The 19,463-nt window shown below is 44.3% G+C and overlaps 1 protein-coding gene across 1 annotated transcript in view; it reads left to right on the top strand.

Annotated features, from left to right (window-relative positions):
* The window catches only part of LOC124598775 (chondroitin sulfate N-acetylgalactosaminyltransferase 2-like), a 248,441-nt gene that overhangs the window by 174,883 nt on the left and 54,095 nt on the right, over positions 1-19,463 (top strand). The gene's annotated exons all lie outside the window — the stretch shown is intronic.

The following is a 19,463-nucleotide window of genomic DNA, read 5'->3' as shown; positions in this document are numbered from 1 at the left end:
CTGGATCAGATTTGTGTCTGCTATAAATTTAAAAGCAGAGGTGCATGTTTTACGAGCATTTCCGTAAAGTGTAAAACTGATAAAGATGGGAAAAAATTGGTAGCGCTCGAGACTCGTGGTCGGTGAATCGCTGGTTCGAGTCTGGTTTACGTCATTTTTTTCGATTTTTCGTTCGCTTCGAATACCTGTGCCATTTAAATACAACGTTCTTAAAATATATACGAATTAACATGTATCTGTCATTTTTATGAAAAATGCACGTCCGCCTATCTCTACTTACATATCACTCACAAAAACCAGGTTTGCATTGCAAGTATAAGTTCTTAATTTCCGATCTTTCCTTTAAAGGTGCATGTTCCACTAGAATTTCCATTAAGAGTACAGTTTATAAAGATAAAATCATTACGAAACAAGTTTTTTATCTTTAAGTATTTTACTCTTCATGGTAGTTCTAGTAGAAAATGCTCTTTTTTAGTAAATTAGCCACGGGCAGCAATGGAACCCGGGACGCCAACATGGCAGACAAGCAGTCTACAACAGCGCCACCCTCCCTATCCACATCTCGATCCTGCTGTGTAGTATTAAAGTATCTCATGAAATTTCGAACTGGGTTTTCTCGAGAACTGTTGGTAACTGTTTTGTTGCTCAGATATTTGAGTTCTGAGTATAAATATAAAACTTTTTTTTTTTAATCTGGTTGCCGTGTGGACTTGTAAGTGTTATAGTGATCAGTTTTCGTTACTCTCAAGTTACAATCCTGGTTTAACTAGTGATTGATATGTAACGTTATCCAGCTTCTTTTTGCCATTGAAGAAAACAGTAAATTGTACATTTTGTTAATAATCTTCTCGGAGCCAATTTCCAGGGCATAGTTATGGCTTTTAGACAAAAAGAACATTTGCAGGTGGAGTGCTGCAGGTGTGAGTTGATGCATTTCACCAATACGTAGGTTATCAACCTGCAGGCTGCTTTAGTCATGTACACTGTGTGATCAAAAGCAACCGGCCAGCCCCAAAAACATACTTTTCTCAAGTTAGGTGCGCTGTGCTACCATCTGCTTCCAGGCACTCCATATCAGCGACCTCAGTAGTCATTAGACATCGTGAGAGAGCAGAATAAGGCCCTCCGCAGAACTCACGGACTTCGAACGTGATCAGGTGATTGGGTGTCAGTTGGATCAAACGTCTGTATGTGAGATTTCCACACTCCTAAACATGAAGTGGAAACGTGAAGGGACACGTACAGCACAAAAGCGTACAGGCCGACCTCGCTTGTTGACTGACAGAGACAGCCGACAGTTGAAGAGGGTCGTAATGATTAATAGGCAGACATCTATCCAGACCATCACACACCAAATCCAAACTGCATCAGGATCCACTCCAAGTACTATGATAATTAGACAGGAGGTGATAAAAATTGGATTTCATGGTCGAGCGGCTGCTCATAAGCCACACATCACGCCGGTAAATGCCAAACGACGCCTCGCCTGGTGTAAGGAGCGTAAACATTTGAAGATTGAACAGTGGGAAAACGTTGTGTGGAATGACGAATCACGGTCATAATGTGGCGATCCGATGGCGAATGCCCGGTGAACGTCATCTGCCAGCGTGTGTAGTGCAAACAGTAAAATTCGGAGGCGGTGGTGTTATGGTGTGGTCGTGTTTTTCGTGGAGGGGACTTGTACCCCTTGTTGTTTTGCGTGGCACTATCAGATCACAGGCCTACATTGATGTTTTAAGCACCTTCTTGCTCGCCGCTGTTGAAGAGCAATACGGGGATGGTGTTCGCATCTTTCAACACGATCGAGCACCTGTTCATAATGCACGACCTGTCGTAGAGTGGTTACACGACAATAACATCCCTGTAATGGACTGTCCTGGACAGAGTTCTGATCTGAATCCTATAAAACACATTTGGGATGTTTCTGAACGCCGTCTTCGTGCCAGGCCTAACAGGCCGATATCGATACCTCTTCTCAATGCAGCACTCCGTGAAGAATGGGATGTCGTTTCGCAAGAAACCTTCCAGCACCTGATTGAACGTGTGCCTGCAAGAGTGGAAGCTATCATCAAGGCTGAGGGGTGGGCCGACACCATATTGAATTCCAGCATTACCGATGGAGGGCGCCACGAACTTGTAAGTCATTTTTCATCCAGGTGCCCGGATACTTTTGACCAGATAGTGTATGTTCAAGTATGCACTTCTCACGATTTTCCCGCATTTTGTCCAACCCCCGTACGGGTGCGTCCTGAAATCGAGTCATGGTTTCATAAAGACTTTCAATCTGTCGAGAATTCTCTACGGAGCGCACCCTACGTGGACAAGGTGAGATTCAGCCTGCAGATACATTCGCTGGGTTAAAGACCCGAACGTACAGTCGCTTTGGAGTCCGCCTCTGTCCAACGGTCCTGCGATGCAAAACAGCTGCACGTGTCGCAAGCACGGCCCCCATCTGCGGTGAGTCGATATCACGGGCTGCACCTTGTGGCTAACAGAAGTCCGGTGTGTTTGCTGGCGCTGTAAACATGCGGACCTGTCGTGTCCACACTCACCTCGCTTTTTCTTCATCCCCAGTAGTTCGTGCGCTAATTGGAAGTCTTTTGTAGCAAGAGCTCCTCAAACAGCTGTAGTCTGAACGCATTTTAGTAAGGCACTACCGGTTTTCGGGCGTGAAGCCACATCGTCACGTACATCTACATCTACACTCCGCAAGCTGTCGTACTGTGCATAGCAGAGGTTACCTCTGTACCACTACCAGTCATTTCCATTCCTGTTCCACTCGGACATGGAGCAAATGAAATATCACTATGTGCTTACGTATGAGCCCTAACTTCTTGTACCTTATGTTCGTGGCCCTTAAGCTGCAGTAGGATCGTACTGTAATCCGCTTCAATTGCCGGTTCTCTAAATGTTCTCAATAGTGTTTCTCGAAAAAAGAAACGTCGCCCTCTCTCCGGGGATTCACATTTGAGATCATGAAGCATCTCCGTAACATATTCGAACCTACCGGTAACAAATCTATCAGCCCGGTTCTGAACGGCTTCAGTGTCTTCCTGTAACGTAACCTGGTGCCGATCCCAGATACTGGAGCAGTAGTCAAGAACAGGTCGCACTAACATCCTATATGCGGTCTTCATTAGAGATGAATCAACTTTCCTAAAATTCTCCAAATAAACCGAGGTCAACCACTCGCATTCCCTACCACAATCCTCCTCATCCTCTTTCCAATTCATATAGTTTCGAAACGTTACGTCCAGATATTTAAACGACGAGACTGTCTCAAGCAGGCCTCTACTAATGCTGCATTCGAACGGAACAGGAATGTTTCACCTACTCAGCCGCACTAAATTACATTTGGAGCAAGCAGCCATTCATAACACCATCTAGAAATTTTGTTCAAATCATCTTGTTTGATGCTACATTCACTCATCTTCGACACCTTCCGCTACTGCACAGTGTCATCAGCAAGCGACCATTGATTGCTGCTCAGCCTGTCCGCTAAGTCATTTATGTACATAGAAAATAACAGCTGTCCTTCGCAGGCTTTCCCGGAATCATAAATCTTAAAAGTCTCCTCTGGTTTACTGCCGTATGCTAAAATTAACTTGGTGCAATATTTCGGCGATCAAACTGTCCGGCACCTTCCGGAGAATGCTGCTGTTGAGTCCCACAACTGCTGAGTCAGCAGTGGTCTCCTGAAAGTGCCGGACAGTTTGATCACCGAAATATTGCACCAAGTTGTCTTTAGTTGGAGGTTGGGTTGTTTGAATATAATACTTACCACCCTGGTCTTTTGTCAGGTGAATACAATGTTGTAAACTGGAACAGTTAATATTTACATAATTAACACGCTGTCAGACTGAAACATTGTTATGCACTATTAATAAATTTATCATACACAAAATATTTAATCTTGCTTTCAAAACTATAATCTAACAGACTGTGTTTAAACCGTGCTTTATCTGAAACCAGGATTTTAATGGTTGCTGGCAATTTTTTGAAAATGTGTGTTCCTGAATATTGGAGCCCTTTTTGGACCAAAGTAAGTGAGAGACGAAAATTGCAGTATGCTTCCAGAAGGCTGCTGGTTTAAAAGACACTGATCATAAGAAATTTATTAGTGTTAATTAACAAGGGTTAACTTAAGAACATACACTTGCTTGATGTATAATAACTACAAGAATTTCAGCATGGCAGCGACCAGCTGTGCAGTAATATTTATATTTATTCGGTTAACAAAGATGAAACAAAGGAATTACTGTATAACAGCCGTTCAGTGGCAACTGCCGTTTCTTAATTAAACTACTTACTGAAACGGACTTACTATTCATAGCACAATGTGCTATACTACTCCAAATTATGATTCAGAATGCACAGCAGCTTCATAACTTAAGAAACAAAAAAACTTTTCTAGACCACAAAATGTCCTAATCAGTTTTTCCAACATGAGGAAGCTAAGCTTATCAAAAATCGAAAGAGCTTGGGTCTCCAAAATGGTATAAGAAAATTTGTTTTACTTGGTCTTATCAAGCACAATGAAACCTTCACTCGGCAGCTTGGACTCAGTTCACGTTCAAAGGTTAAATACGAAATATCAAGCATGAAAAGGCTACCAAATATATGCTTTTCGTTGAATTCACTCAAGCTAACAACTTCTGACAGATACTGAAATGAGTGGAATCAATCACCATTTAAATTTGTAGTTTTTCCAATAATGCAATAGAAGGAGCTGGTACTGTAAGTTTTATCGTGAATCTAAACTTTAGTCACCTGCTGGCAGCCACATTTAACTTGCAGCACCACGATAAACTACAGAGCTGCTCATCAAGTCACGTGCAGTCTTGATAAATAGCCAGATGAACTAATACATGCACGTTCCTGGTACAGGCAGTTGACGTCAGAGTGCATGAAATACAGAGCGGGGCATTCCACTGGCTGGAGACGCTCAGCACTCCCAATAATCGTGCAAGTAACTCTGTATACGATCCCATGCGGCGAACCGCCTCAAATCCGCTCCTCCAGCGACGCTCCAGCCACTTGCCCTAACTCGTCGCTCTCGCTCTCGGTACGGCTGCTCACTTCCTGCTGCTTGCCTCTGATGGTCCAAACAGTGTCCAGTTACACTACCTCCACCCTTCGCCCATTCCCTCTACCTCTTCCGGTGCGACTCAAGATTACAACTCCTACTGGAATACAAGGAGCCGCACAGCTCAGGCATGAATTCTTAATTTATTACTTCTCTACTACTATCTCTATTCACAGCACAGTAGACGGCATCCACGTATACAACTGAATGTAACTGCAAAATTATATCATTTTATGACAAGCAGTTCAGGAGATACGGTGTCATAAACATTGAGATACGTGAATAAACTAGCTTTTCCTTAAAATGTCGTCCAAATTACCGAGTCTATATTCATCAGCTCTTTAATAACAACAGCATCATTCAACAAACTTTGAGCAAAATTTTAAACCCATCCTAAATTTTCATTCACTTACATGTTTAAAGGCAAATATACTGACAAGGGAACCTCCCCACCGCACCCCCCTCAGATTTAGTTATAAGTTGGCACAGTGGATAGGGCTTGAAAAAATGAACACAGACCAATCGAGAAAACAGGAAGAAGTTGTGTGCAACTATGAAAAAAATAAGCAAAGTATACAAATAGTGCGAGCTCAGGACCGCCGTGGTCCTGTAGTTAGTGTCAGCACTTGCCGAACGAGAAGTCCTGGGTTCAAGTCTTCCCTCGAGTGTAAAGTTTTTTTTTTTTTTATTTTCAGACAATTATTATCTGTTCGTCCATCCGATGCGATCACTTTTTTGGGAGTGATTATCACATCCACAAGAAAACCTAAATCGGGCAAGCTGGAAGAATCTTTTTACCCATTCGCCAAGTGTACAGGTTAGGTGGGTCGACAACATATTCCTGTGATGTGACGCACATGCTGTCACCAGTGTCGTATAGAATATATCAGACGTGTTTTCCTGTGGAGGAATCGGTTGACCTATGACTTTGCGATCAAATTTTTTCGGTTCCCATTGGAGAGGCACGTCCTTTCGTCTACTAATCGCACGGTTTTGCGGTGCGATCGTAAAACACAGACACTAAACTTATTGCAGTGAACAGAGACGTCAATGAACGAATGGACAGATCATAACTTTGTGAAAATAAAAAAAATTAAACTTTCCACTCGAGGGAAGACTTGAACCAAGGACGTCTCGTTCCGAAGTTGCTCACGCTAACCACGGGACCACGGCACTCCTGGGCTCACATTATCCTTGATGTTGCCAATCTTGCGCATGGACTACACAGTTAGTATATATTGCTTATTTTTATCATAGTTCTACACAACTTCTTCCTGTTTTCTCGATTGATCTGTGTTCAGTTTTTCAAGGCCTATCCACTGTGCCAACTTATAACTAAATCTGAGGGGGGTGCGATGGCGAGGTTCCCTTGTGAGGTGTCCAAGATCATGGAATTCCTAATAATATGACGTTTGTCATATTTTTGGGCTGCGCAGCGCAGCAACACGACATCGCATGGGCTCAACAAGTCGTTGGAAGTTCCCTGCGGAAATACTGAACCGTACTGCCTCTACAGCCGTCCGTAACTGCAAAAGTGTTGCTGGTGCAGGATTTTGTCCACGAACTGGCCTGTCGCCATAAATGTTCGATGGGACTGATGTCTGGCGATTTGGGTGGCCAAATCACTCGCTCCAGTTGTCCAGCATGTTCTTCAAAACAATTGCGAACAATTGTGCCACTGTGACATGGCGCATTGGTTGAAATGGCTCTGAGCACTATGGGGCTTAACATCTGTGGTCATCAGTCCCCTAGAACTTAGAACTACTTAAACCTAACTAACCTAAGGACATCACACACATCCATCCCCGAGGCAGGATTCGAACCTGCGACCGTAGCAGTCGTGCGGTCCCGGACCGAGCGACTGAACCGCTAGACCACCATGGCGCATTGTCGTCCATAAAAATTCCATAGTTGTTTGGGACTATGAAGTCCATGAATGGCTGAAAATGGTCTCCAAGTAGCCGAACAGAACAAATTTCAGTCAATTATCGGTTCCGTTCGACCAGAAGACCCAGTCCATTCCATGTAAACACAGCCCATACCATTATGGAGGCACTGCCAGCTTGCACAGTGCCTGGTTGATAACTTGGTTCCATGGCTTCGTGAAGTGTGCTCCACACTCTAACCTTACAAAATCGGCTGCTACCAACTGAAACCGAGAATCATCTGACCAGGCCAAGGTTTACCAGTCGTGTAAGGTCCAACCGATGGGGTGACGACGCCAGCGCCCTATTCTGTACTTTCCGCCGGACTGCCGACCGGATCAGTAGACGAAGCGCATCGCGCGGCCTTGTTTCCGAAGTACAGCCCCCACATTATTCTGTAAGTATTTCGGAAGCGGTGCCGCACGGTGAACCAAGGCGCTCTTCTCCAAGCGCCAACCAATCAAAAGCAAGTGGCCATAGATCCATTCATGCGCACTGCAGTGCGCACATTGCCACAAACACCAAGCAGCTAGCAGCCAACACAGGCACGCTATTCTTCGCAGTACTGAAAAGTGTGTTTAGAGTACGCTGTACTGCTCAAATTTCGCTGACCATGTGTTTCCATGCAAGCATATTAACGACAGGATACTTGACCTTGTTGTGGAAATTGTCATAAATGCCATATTATGCCATTTTATTTTCGTTTACATCGACCTCTTGTTCTGGATTTTACGTTTCGGAATATCAGTTAGGAATGATGTGTAATACCACATTGTACAAATACATCTATAAAAACATCCGAAAAACTGTTTAACAGAGTGCCAAAGAATGAGAAGATGCATAGAATGTGGCTGTAGCTCGCTTCTAGTGATCGAAACGATGAAGCAACCTACTTCCCTATGTGATACATCAACGATTTGGGTCTTAAAACCAAAATTTAAAGAAAACCTTTTCGAGAGCGTGTGGCGAGGGTGCAACTATTGAAGTTCGTCGTATTTTATAATATACATCTGATGAACCAAAATGTCTCGTATATGGTGGTATAGTCTAAAATATTACGCCGAAGATCATTTCTGTCTACGGTTGTTAAGATTCGATCGCAGATAAATACTTTTGAGAGGAAAGACTATAAAGATGATTCCTGCTAGTTTCATTCGCAGCAATTTAAGTTGTTTCCTTAGATTCCTGCCTAACCACACACTCGGCTTTAATTACATACTCAGAAAATATTGTGAATTATTTGCGACAAGAAAAAATATGAATGTCACTGTCAGTTCTTCAAGCACAGCAATTTCATTTCTTAAACATACGGAATTCACTAAATCGAAGATACTTGTTACTGAGAAAGCGCGCCCTTCCATGTAAATGACAAAGAATACTGCAGAAAAATACTTAACGTTCATGAATAACAAAGGTTCAGAATGTGTTCCAAAGAGGAAGAGGAAAAAATTTTTATCGTGCCTATCTGGATGCGAACCAGCGATCTTTAGCACTAGAGTTCCTTGCCTTTATCACTTTGCAACGACAGTTCGTACACAGCGAAACACTTTATTTTTGCTTATTCCAATGGAGAGGGACGCAGGTTGACTTCGTTGCCGAACGATGCGGGTATAAGCCGCAAATGCATGAAATTTTGGAAGGTTTCCACTATCAAGCTCCAAAAATGCCTTTCCATTGTTACTTAAAAGTTGTAAACGTGTTTCTAAAGTTAATAGCTAAACCATCTGCAGAAAAAAGTACGTGAAGTCACTAGTAATTTTAGTTAACACTCATGTACTTGAGGACAATATTATGGAAATGGAAGAGGATGTAGATGAAGACGAAATGGGAGATAAGATACTGCGTGCAGAGTTTGACAGAGCACTGAAAGACCTGAGTCGAAACAAGGCCCCCGGAGTAGACAATATTTCATTAGAACTACTGATGGCCTTGGGAGAGCCAGTCATGACAAAACTCTACCATCTGGTGAGCAAGATGTATGAGACAGGCGAAATACCCTCAGACTTCAAGAAGAATATAATAATTCCAATCTCAAAGAAAGCAGGTGTTGACAGATGTGAAAATTACCGAACTATCAGTTTAATAAGTCACAGCTGCAAAATACTAACGCGAATTGTTTACAGACGAATGGAAAAACTGGTAGAAGCGGACCTCGGGGAAGATCAGTTTGGATTCCGTAGAAATGTTGGAACACGTGAGGCAATACTAACCTTACGACTTATCTTAGAAGAAAGATTAAGAAAAGGCAAACCTACGTTTCTAGCATTTGTAGACTTAGAGAAAGCTTTTGACAACGTTAACTGGAATACTCTCTTTCAAATTCTGAAGGTGGCAGGGGTAAAATACAGGGAGCGAAAGGCTATTTACAATTTGTACAGAAACCAGATGGCAGTTATAAGAGTCGAGGGGCATGAAAGGGAAGCAGTGGTTGGGAAAGGAGTGAGACAGGGTTGTAGCCTGTCCCCGATGTTATTCAATCTGTATATTGAGCAAGCAGTAAAGGAAACAAAAGAAAAATTCGGAGTAGGTATTAAAATTTATGGAGAAGAAGTAAAAACTTTGAGGTTCGCCGATGACATTGTAATTCTGTCAGAGACAGCAAAGAGCTTGGAAGAGCAGTTGAACGGAATGAACAATGTCTTGAAAGTAGGATATAAGATGAATATCAACAAAAGCAAAACAAGGATAATGGAATGTAGTCAAATTAAATGGGGTGATGCTGAAGGAATTAGATTAGGAAATGAGACACTTAAAGTAGTTTTGCTATTTAGGGAGTAAAATAACTGATGATGGTCGAAGTAAAGAGGAAATAAAATGTAGACTGGCAATGGCAAGGAAATCGTTTCTGAAGAAGAGAAATTTGTTAACATCGAGTATAGATTTAAGTGTCAGGAAGTCGTTTCTGAAAGTATTTGTATGGAGTGTAGCCATGTATGGAAGTGAAACATGGACGATAACTAGTTTGGACAAGAAGAGAATAGAAGATTTCGAAATGTGGTGCTACAGAAGAATGCTGAAGGTAAGGTGGGTAGATCACGTAACTAATGAGGAGGTATTGAATAGGATTGCAGAGAAGAGAAGTTTGTGGCACAACTTGGCTAGAAGAAGGGATCGGTGGGTAGGACATGTTTTGAGGCATCAGGGGATCACAAATTTAGCATTGGAGGGCAGCGTGGAGGGTAAAAATCGTAACGGGAGACCAAGAGATGAATACACTAAGCAGATTCAGAAGGATGTAGGTTGCAGTAGGTACTGGGAGATGAAGAAGTTTGCACAGGATAGAGTAGCATGGAGTGCTGCATGAAACCAGTCTCAGGACTGAAGACCACAACAACAACAACAACTGTAATATACGTAAGCTAAGCCGACGTCTTGAAATTTAATGATTTTTAAACTCTTAATTACACAAAAATAACAGGTATTTTGTGAGGATATTGACCGATAATGTGTTTTTTTTTTTTTTAAATTTTATAATCATTCACAGTAACAACAATACAAACCATAATTCTAACAAAGGAAAACAGTGTATTAGGAACTCATTTTCCACTTGGATGTGTCCTGGTCATTCTTCAGTAAGACATAATCACTAAATCCGACACTGAAACCGTTCAGTAATGCAAAATATCAAAATTGCAGCTATAAACGAATCACACACAACCGAATGAGCGGCCATACCGAAACCCAACCAGCTTTCGGTACAGTTGTCGGAAAATTGGCAGAAGGACCGATCGGTAACAGGTCTCAAAGGATTATAGAATAGCAGCACCTTCGGATAAAGAGCAGAAAGTGACGTCATTACCGAGGGCAACCTACGACACCGATCGGTATGAACGATACAGAATAGGGCCCCAGAAGGGGCGCTGCAGGCGATGTCGTGCTCTTAGTAAAGGCAATCTCGTCGGCCGCCTGCTGCCATAGCCCATTGTCGACAAATTTCGCTGCACTGTCCTTACAGAAACATTCATCGTTTGTCCCACATTTATTTCTGCAGCTATTTCATGCACTGTTGCTTGTTTGTTAGCACCGACATAACTATATGCAAACGCCGCTCATCTCAGTCGTTAAGTGAAGGCCATCGGCCACTGCGTTGCCCATGGCGGAGCTAATGTTTGAAATCTGTCCTCGGCACACGCTTGACACTGTTGATGTGTAATATTGAATTCCCTAACAATTTGTCATGAGCCTAGCGCCAAGTACCGTTCCACGTTCAAAGAGTATTAATTCCTGTCGTGCGACTGTAATCACGTCAGGAACTTTTTCATATAAATCACCTGAGTTAAAACGACAGCTCCTCCAAATCACTGCACTTTTATACCTTGCGTGTGCGATACTACCACCATATATATATATATATATATATATATATATATATATATATATATATATATATATATATATATATATATACCGCTGTCCCATGACTTTTAGCACCTCACTGTATTTATCACATTAGCTTGTTTTGTAAAGTAATCAGACGTTTGAAGGTGCTTTATACTTGTGAGTTCGATTCTTTAAGGATCGAGGCGTTTGCTGGTATAGACTGAGCTGTGGCGATGCAAGACCCGTTGGGTAGGAAATAACGAACAGCTTTGGACGGGAGGGACAGAGAGCTTTCTTAAATTATCCACCACAATAGAGCGCAGTTGCAGAGTGCAGGATAGACAGGGTGTGGGCGTTGATTATAGGCAGCGTTGCAACAGAAAATTAAGTTATTCATGAAGTAAACCAGTTTGTTTCTTGTACAGATTTGCAAGCCCGCCAATCAATCGTAGCTGCATCGACGGGTGTTCACTTTTGGAGACGTATCTTTGCCCAAATTAGGACCTAGGTTCACAAAGGAGTCAGGAAGGGAAGACGTTCTATATAACTCTATAACGGTGTCAAAGAGTACATACGACTGGCGCTCTTTTCCGGAAAGTAGCAACAAACACACGAGTCCTCGCCCACGTTTCCTGTTGGCTACACACAGTGAGTTTGCAGGGGTGGGTTTGTTGTCAGTGGTTCAGGAGCACAGACATCCTCTGCTAAGGCGACGATGTGGCATAGGCCACCACAAATTATAACTGAACAATACAATAAAATATGATAGTGGAAAACTCAAGGTAATAACTAGACCAGCTGGGTAACCTGTACAGCAGTGGAACATCTAAGTCTACATCCACATACATACTCCGGAAGCCACGACACTGTATCTACAGGATGGTACCTTGTATCACGATAGCCATTCGGCTTCCTGTTCCATTCGCATATGGAGAGGGGGTAAGCGGCTACCTACATGCTTCCATACAATCTTTCTCTTACCTTCGTGGCCCTTATGCAACACGTTTGTTGGTGGCGATAGGATCTTTCTTTAGTTTGTCGTAAATATCGATTAACTACTCTCTATAGCATTTTGTGGAAAGAATGTCTTGTTTCCTACGAGGATTTCCGTTTGAGTTCTCAGAGGCTTTCCGTTTTGATAGAACCTACCTGCAACAAATGTAGCAACACGTCTTGAAGTACTTCGATGTCTTCCTTTAATCCGATGTGATGGGGATGGCCACAAACATTCGAGTAGTACTTAAGAATCGCATGCACAACTGTTTTTTATGCGGTCTCCTCTATAGATGATCTACACTCTCCAGGAACTCTCCAAACAAACTCACCATCGGACCGTTCCTACAACCGACCTTACTTATTCTTCACTCAGTTTCAAGTAGCTTTCAACGTTACTCCTAAATATGTAACATGAGTATACCAAGGAACACACCATTAGTATTTTATTTGAAAATATACATTTTTACAGTGTGATTCCGAGACGAGATTAAGAATTTTCAGGGATAATGGAGAAGGGTAAAAGGATCAATTTGACGTAAAGGACCGTGGTCCGGAAACGACCGAAACGAAAGTTATAAGTGAAAATCGTTCGGGTACTTGTGGCAGTGGAATACATGTACCAGTACTGTTGTTGCTAAGATTGTAGGGCAGACAAATTTCAGAGATGACAGTCTGGATGAAAGCAACAAAAAAAGTCTAGAAAACATCAGGACTTGTTCATCTTCGGCACTGTAAAACAGATGTAATGCAACTCTTCGGTTTCCACATTTCTCAAGGAGGTAGTATGGAGTAAAAGAAGAAGAAAAATTCCAGTAAATATTTGCTGCAAAGTACATATCTTAAGAATTATGGGCACTTGTTCAATAGGAGAGATGTGTTTCACAGTAACGAAGATGAGCATGTGTTCATAGATCTTAAGTATATATTTTATACCCCATTTTTACTATACAATTTTTTCATGTACTGGTCCATACTGCCACGTCAGAAAGTTCCCTGCCCTACAATCTTACCAACAGCAGTACCAGAACATATATTTCACTGGAGGAGGTATTAGAAGGATTTTCACTTATAACGTTCGACTCGGCAGTTTCTAGTCCAGGATGACTCCTCAAACTAATACAATAGGTGTGATATGCAAATGATTAGCTTTTCAGAGCATTCACACAAGGTTGGCGTCGGTGGCGACACCTACAACGTGCTGACATGAGGAAAGTTTCCAACCGATTTCTCATACACAAACACCAGTTGACCGGCGTCGCCTGGTGAAACGTTGTTGTGATGCCTCGTGTAAGGAGGAGAAATGCGTACCATCACGTTTCCGACTTTGATAAAGGTCGGAGTGTAGCCTATCGCGATTTCGGTTTATCGAATCGCGACATTGCTGCTCGCGTTGGTCGAGATCCAGTGACTGTTAGCAGAAAATGGAGTCCGTGGATTCAGGAAGGCAATACGGAACGCCGTGCTGGATCCAAATGGCCTCGTATCACTAGCAGTCGAGATGACAGGCATCTTATCCGCATGGCTGTAACGGATCGTGCAGCCACGTCTCGATCCCTGAGTCAACAGATGCGGACGTTTGCAAGACGACAACCATCTGCACGAACAGTTCGACGACGTTTGCAGCAGCATGGACTATCAGCTCGGAGACCATGGCTGTGGACACCCTTGACGCTGCATCACAGACAACAGCGCCTGCGATGGTGTATTCAACGACGAATCTGGGTGCACGACTCGCAAAACATCATTTTTTCGGATGAATCCAGGTTCTGTTTACAGCATCGTGATGGCTGCATCCGCGTTTGGTGACAGCGCGGTGAATGCACATTGGAAGCGTGTATTCGTCATCGCCATACTGGCGTATCACCCGGCGTGATGGTATGGGGTGCCATTGGTTACACATCTCGGTCACCTCTTGTTCGCATTGAGGGCACTTTGAACAGTGGGCGTTATATTTCAGACGTGTTACGACTGGCTCTATCCTTCGTTCGATCCCTGCGAAACCCTACATTTCAGCAAGATAATGCACGACCGCATTTTGCAGGTGCTGTACGGGCCTTTCTGGATACAGAAAATGTTCGACTGCTGCCCTGGCCAGCACGTTCTCCACATCTCTCACCAACTGAAAACGCCTGGTCAGTGGTGGCCGAGGAACTAGCTCGTCACAATACGCCAGTCACTGCTCTTGATGAACTGTGAAGCCGCATGGGCAGCTGTACCTGCACACGTCATCCAAGCTCTGTTTGACTCAATGCCGAAGCGCATCAAGGCAGTTATTACGGCCAGAGGTGGTTGTTCTGGGTACTGATTTCTCAGGATCTATGCACCCATATACCCTGAAAATGTAATCACATGTCAGTTCTAGTATAGTATATTTGTCCAATGAATACCCGTTTATCATCTGCATTTCTTCTTGGTGTAGCAATTTTAATGGCCAGTAGTGTAGATTTACCCTTCTCATCATCCGTTTAAGTTTCTAGCATCTTCAAGGAATCAACCTGTAGTTTTCCGCCTTTAGAGAAATGTTTCATTCATCACGCTGAATGAATATTCTACGCAAGTCATCCTGTATGATCGTAGAGTCACTTAAAGAAGGCACTGTCCCTTAGACAACACCGTCGAGACGAAACAGTCGCAGGTTATAGATAATAGAGTAAAATGTAGAAAATAATAAATAGTAGTAGTAGTAGTAGTAGTAGTGGTAGCAGCAGCAGCAGCAGCGGCAATAGTAGTTTCGTCACCAAAATTTGTTTGCCGCAGTGAGAGGGGAACGGTACACACTTCATCCCACGCAGCCACGCAGTCCCGGTCACACTGTTTCTAAAACACCCCCAGCCACTGCTGTGCCCGCTGCGAGTGGACGACCGGACTGGACAGTAATTAAAACCCGGCGTCGCGGCGCCACGTGTGGCGGCGTCGGCGTCCTCCAAACGGCGTCGAGGGCTGCTGGGACGCCACAGGGCGCTGGGCGGCCCGTGCTGGGGGGGGGGGGGGGGAGGTGGCGGGACGGATGACCCAATTACAGCGCGACTCCTCGCCCCTCCCCGTTAATTATTCTGCCACAGCGCGCAGCGCCGCGCCGGCCTGCGTCGCTTTTTTTTTATACTCGCTTTTTTTTTTAGCTCACGGCAGGTGGCGCCAGCTACGGGGTGCGCTGCAGGGCTGCCAACCTCACCGCGACACGCCGCTCTCTCCTGCATTTACAATTTAAAGGTCGCCGCTAATTATTTACATCGCTGTCCCCACACCAGGCCTCCACAATTTACTCGTCCCCGGTGTTTTTCTGTTTAATAAATACAAAATAAAGGCATCATACGCGCTGGCTCGGCCCAGCCCTGTTAAATTTATCCAGCCTCCCAACGTCTCTCACCTGAACCATCTCTCTCTCTCTCTCTCTCTCTCTCTCTCTTCCTTTCTCATTACACACACACACACACACGCACACACACACACATACATTTAAAGAACGCGTCGTATGTAGGTTTTGCATTAAGTTACACTATGATGCAGTGCACAGTGAATCAGTAAAGGTAAACGTCTAATTTGTGTTCTACATTTACTACATTTATCAACCAGAGCGGCCTACTAACCATCAAATTTAAAGCCCACAATTGTAAGAAACTACTAACCAGCTGATGATGATGGATAGATGGATTGGAGAGGGTTGTATGGGAGCACGACGGCAATATCTTCAGCGCCCGCCCAGTAACAGATTGAGAGGGGTGTCAAGGAAAGACTCAGAACAGTAATATAAAAGAGAACGTAAAACACAGGTAATGAGCTTGGAAAAATATGTGCCTACACACACCTAAGCGTGGGACGAAGCATGCCGCCAGCAGTAAAACACGGACAACACAGGAAGAAAGTGGTACAGGGAGCTAAAACAATATAGCAGATAGAAGTGGCTGGCTGACCGCAAGGAAAAAAGGGAGGAGCCAGCCACATTGCAATACACTAAAACCTCCAGCCTAAAAGTGAGCACAGATCTATCTCAGAGCAGAGCGGAGTTCAACAGAAGCAGCTTAAAGTCTGCACATAGACTGTATACATCGTTTAGTGTCATGGTATTCTTACATGCTTCTGAGTATAAGTGAACAATAGCTGTTTGTCTGTTTTTAGTAATGCTATTTATTTTGTTGTGTGTTTGTGTGTTTTTAGACCACTGTATAGAGTGAGTTCAACTTCGTGGGTTAGTGTTACATTGCTTGTGGTACAGACAAAAACTGATTAAAAATGGATAGTGACCGCACCTGTTGTGTACGGTTGCAGGGGAATTGGCCACTGCCTGTAAACAGCTGTAAGCTGTGTTGGCCACGGTCGACATACACTACTGTCCATTAAAACTGCTACACCAAGAAGAAATTTAGATGATAAATGGGTATTCATTGTACAAATATATTATACTAGAACTGACATGTGATTAATTTTCACGCAGTTTTGGTGCGAAGATCCTGAGAAATAAGTACCCAGAACAACCACCTCTGGCCGAAATAACGGACATGATACGCCTGGGCATTGAGTCAAACAGAGCTTGGATGGCGTGTACAGGTACAGCTGCCCATGCAGCTTCAACACGATACCACAGTTCATCGAGAGTAGTGACTGGCGTATTGTGTTGAGCCAGTTGCTCGGCCACCATTGACCAGACGCTTTCAATTGGTGAGAGATATGGAGAATGTACTGGCCAGGGCAGCAGTCGAACATTTTCTGTATCCAGAAAGGTCCGTATAGGACCTGCAATATGCGGTAGTGCATTATCCTGCTGAAATGTAGGGTTTCGCAGGGATCGAATGAAGGGTAGAGCCACGGGTCGTAACACATCTGAAATGTAGCGTCCACTGTTCAAAGTGCCGTCAGTGCGAACAAGAGGTGACCGAGACGTGTAAGCAACGGCAGCCCATAGCATCCCGCCGGGTGATATGCCAGTATGGCGATGACGAATACACGCTTCCAATGTGCGTTCACCGCGATGTCGCCAAACACGGATGCGACCATCATGATGCTGTAAACAGAACCTGGATTCATCCATTCGTGCACCCAGGTTCGTCGTTGAGTACACCATCGCAGGCGCTCCTGTCTGTGATGCAACGTCAAGGGTAACTGCAGCCATGGTCTCCGAGCTGATAGTCCATGCTGCTGCAAACGACGTCGAACTGTTCGTGCAGATGGTTGTTGTCTTGCAAACGTCCCCATCTGTTGACCCAGGGATCGAGACGTGGCTGCACGATCCGTTACAGCCATGCGGATAAGATGCTTGTCATCTCGACTGCTAGTGATACGAGGCCTTTGGGATCCAGCACGGCGTTCCGTATTACCCTCCTGAACCCACCGATTCCCTATTCTGATAACAGTCATTGGATCTCGACCAACTCGAACAGGAGTGTCGCAATACGATAAACCGAAATCGCGATAGGCTACAATCCGACCTTTATCAAAGTCGGAAACGTGATGATACGCATTTCTCCTCCTCACACGAGGCATCACAACAACGTTTCACCAGGCAACGCCGGTCAACTGGTGTTTGTGTATGAGAAATCGGTTGGAAACTTTCCTCATGTCAGCACGTTGTAGGTGTCAGCCCCGGTGCCAACCTTGTGTGAATGCTCTGAAAAGCTAATCATTTGCGTATCACAGCATCTTCTTCCTGTCGGTTAAATTTCGCGTCTGTAGCACGTCATCTTCGTGGTGTAGCGATTTTAATGGCCAGTAGTGTACTTCAGGCTGCTGCCCTGGGCTGCGATGGCTTTGGGGCATCTGAGACAATTTATATGGCACTTCTGGGGCCTATTTCGTTGCCTAGGATCCCTGTTGCTGCAGCGCATTTAGATTTGCATGTCCCTGACGGTGAACAATCGTAAATCTATGGGTGGAAGTCAGAAGTGCGTCCTGATCTCACGGCTGTCGTCTTACGCCTTAAAAATAAATGTGAGGTGTTGCCCACTGCTGAAAGTACGTCTGAACCAATACGGAATGCATCACCTATTGGGACGGTGTTCGACCTCCGAGTTTGGGACAAGTGCAGATGGCAGGATTGCTTGTCATTGGGAGCTCCAGCGTCGAGCAGGTGATACAGCCTTTTAGGGAAATAGCGGGCAGTTGAGCCCCATCCGAGATCTTCCGGCAGCGACTGAGCACACTTTTTGCACCTGGCTGTAAATCGTGACTCATGTCAGCATGTTCTACGCCTGTCGCCTGGGTTCAGAGGTCATTCCCGGTCCCTGCATGCGGCTGGCTGATTTGCTGAAGACAGCTAGCCTCGACAGTGGGTTGGAAGTAGAGCTATCGTTCTACAGCAGCGTTCTCAGAACCTGTTGTAGTCCTTTGGTTTGGAGCCGAATGTAAGGCTTAAACTAGAAGCACAGACTATTCTGGACTGTTTTGCGTGTGAATTTCTCTACCTGCACTATAGGACAGAGAATTAATAGGACACTCGTACACCACATGCAGGAAACGTCTACTAGGACAATGGAGTACTGTAGCGTGCTCATGTGGGCTTCTCAGGACAGAGAAATTCCTCCACAAGCCCAATAAGATGCGTTCTCATTTCAGAAAGGAAAGAGTTCGTTATAGCAGTTTGGAGAATGAAAATGTTAATACAGTAGTAGCTGCAGGAGCGTCTATGCATAGTCCTGGAGCTAGTCTCGCTTATAAATGGTAACAATGCCCACATAGTGGTAGGCACAGAAAGCTGGAGGAAACCAGATACCAACAAATGGTTCAAATGACTCTGAGCACTATGGGACTTAACATCTATGGTCATCAGTCCCCTAGAACTTAGAACTACTTAAACCTAACTAACCTAAGGACATCACACAACACCCAGCCATCACGAGGCAGAGAAAATCCCTGACCCCGCCGGGAATCGAACCCGGGAACCCGGGCGTGGGAAGCGAGAACGCTACCGCACGACCACAAGATGCGGGCAGATGCCAACAGCAATGAAGTTCTGAACTCAGACTGGACTGTGTATGGCAAAGATAGGATGAACATGTTAATATCTAGTGACGTAATACAGATTCAGAATACGAAATATTTTGAGTGATTACAAATGTTGAAGGTTTATCGAAAGTGGTCACTGGGCGATTTTGCAGAGTCCTTGTGCCAGGAGCAGTAGAGGCTTAACTGTTAAGGGGATACTT

This window comes from Schistocerca americana, chromosome 1, assembly GCF_021461395.2.
Source record: "Schistocerca americana isolate TAMUIC-IGC-003095 chromosome 1, iqSchAmer2.1, whole genome shotgun sequence".
NCBI lineage: Eukaryota > Metazoa > Arthropoda > Insecta > Orthoptera > Acrididae > Schistocerca > Schistocerca americana.
The sequence above is the reverse complement of the archived record's forward strand: the minus strand, read 5'-3'. Positions and strand labels throughout refer to the sequence as shown.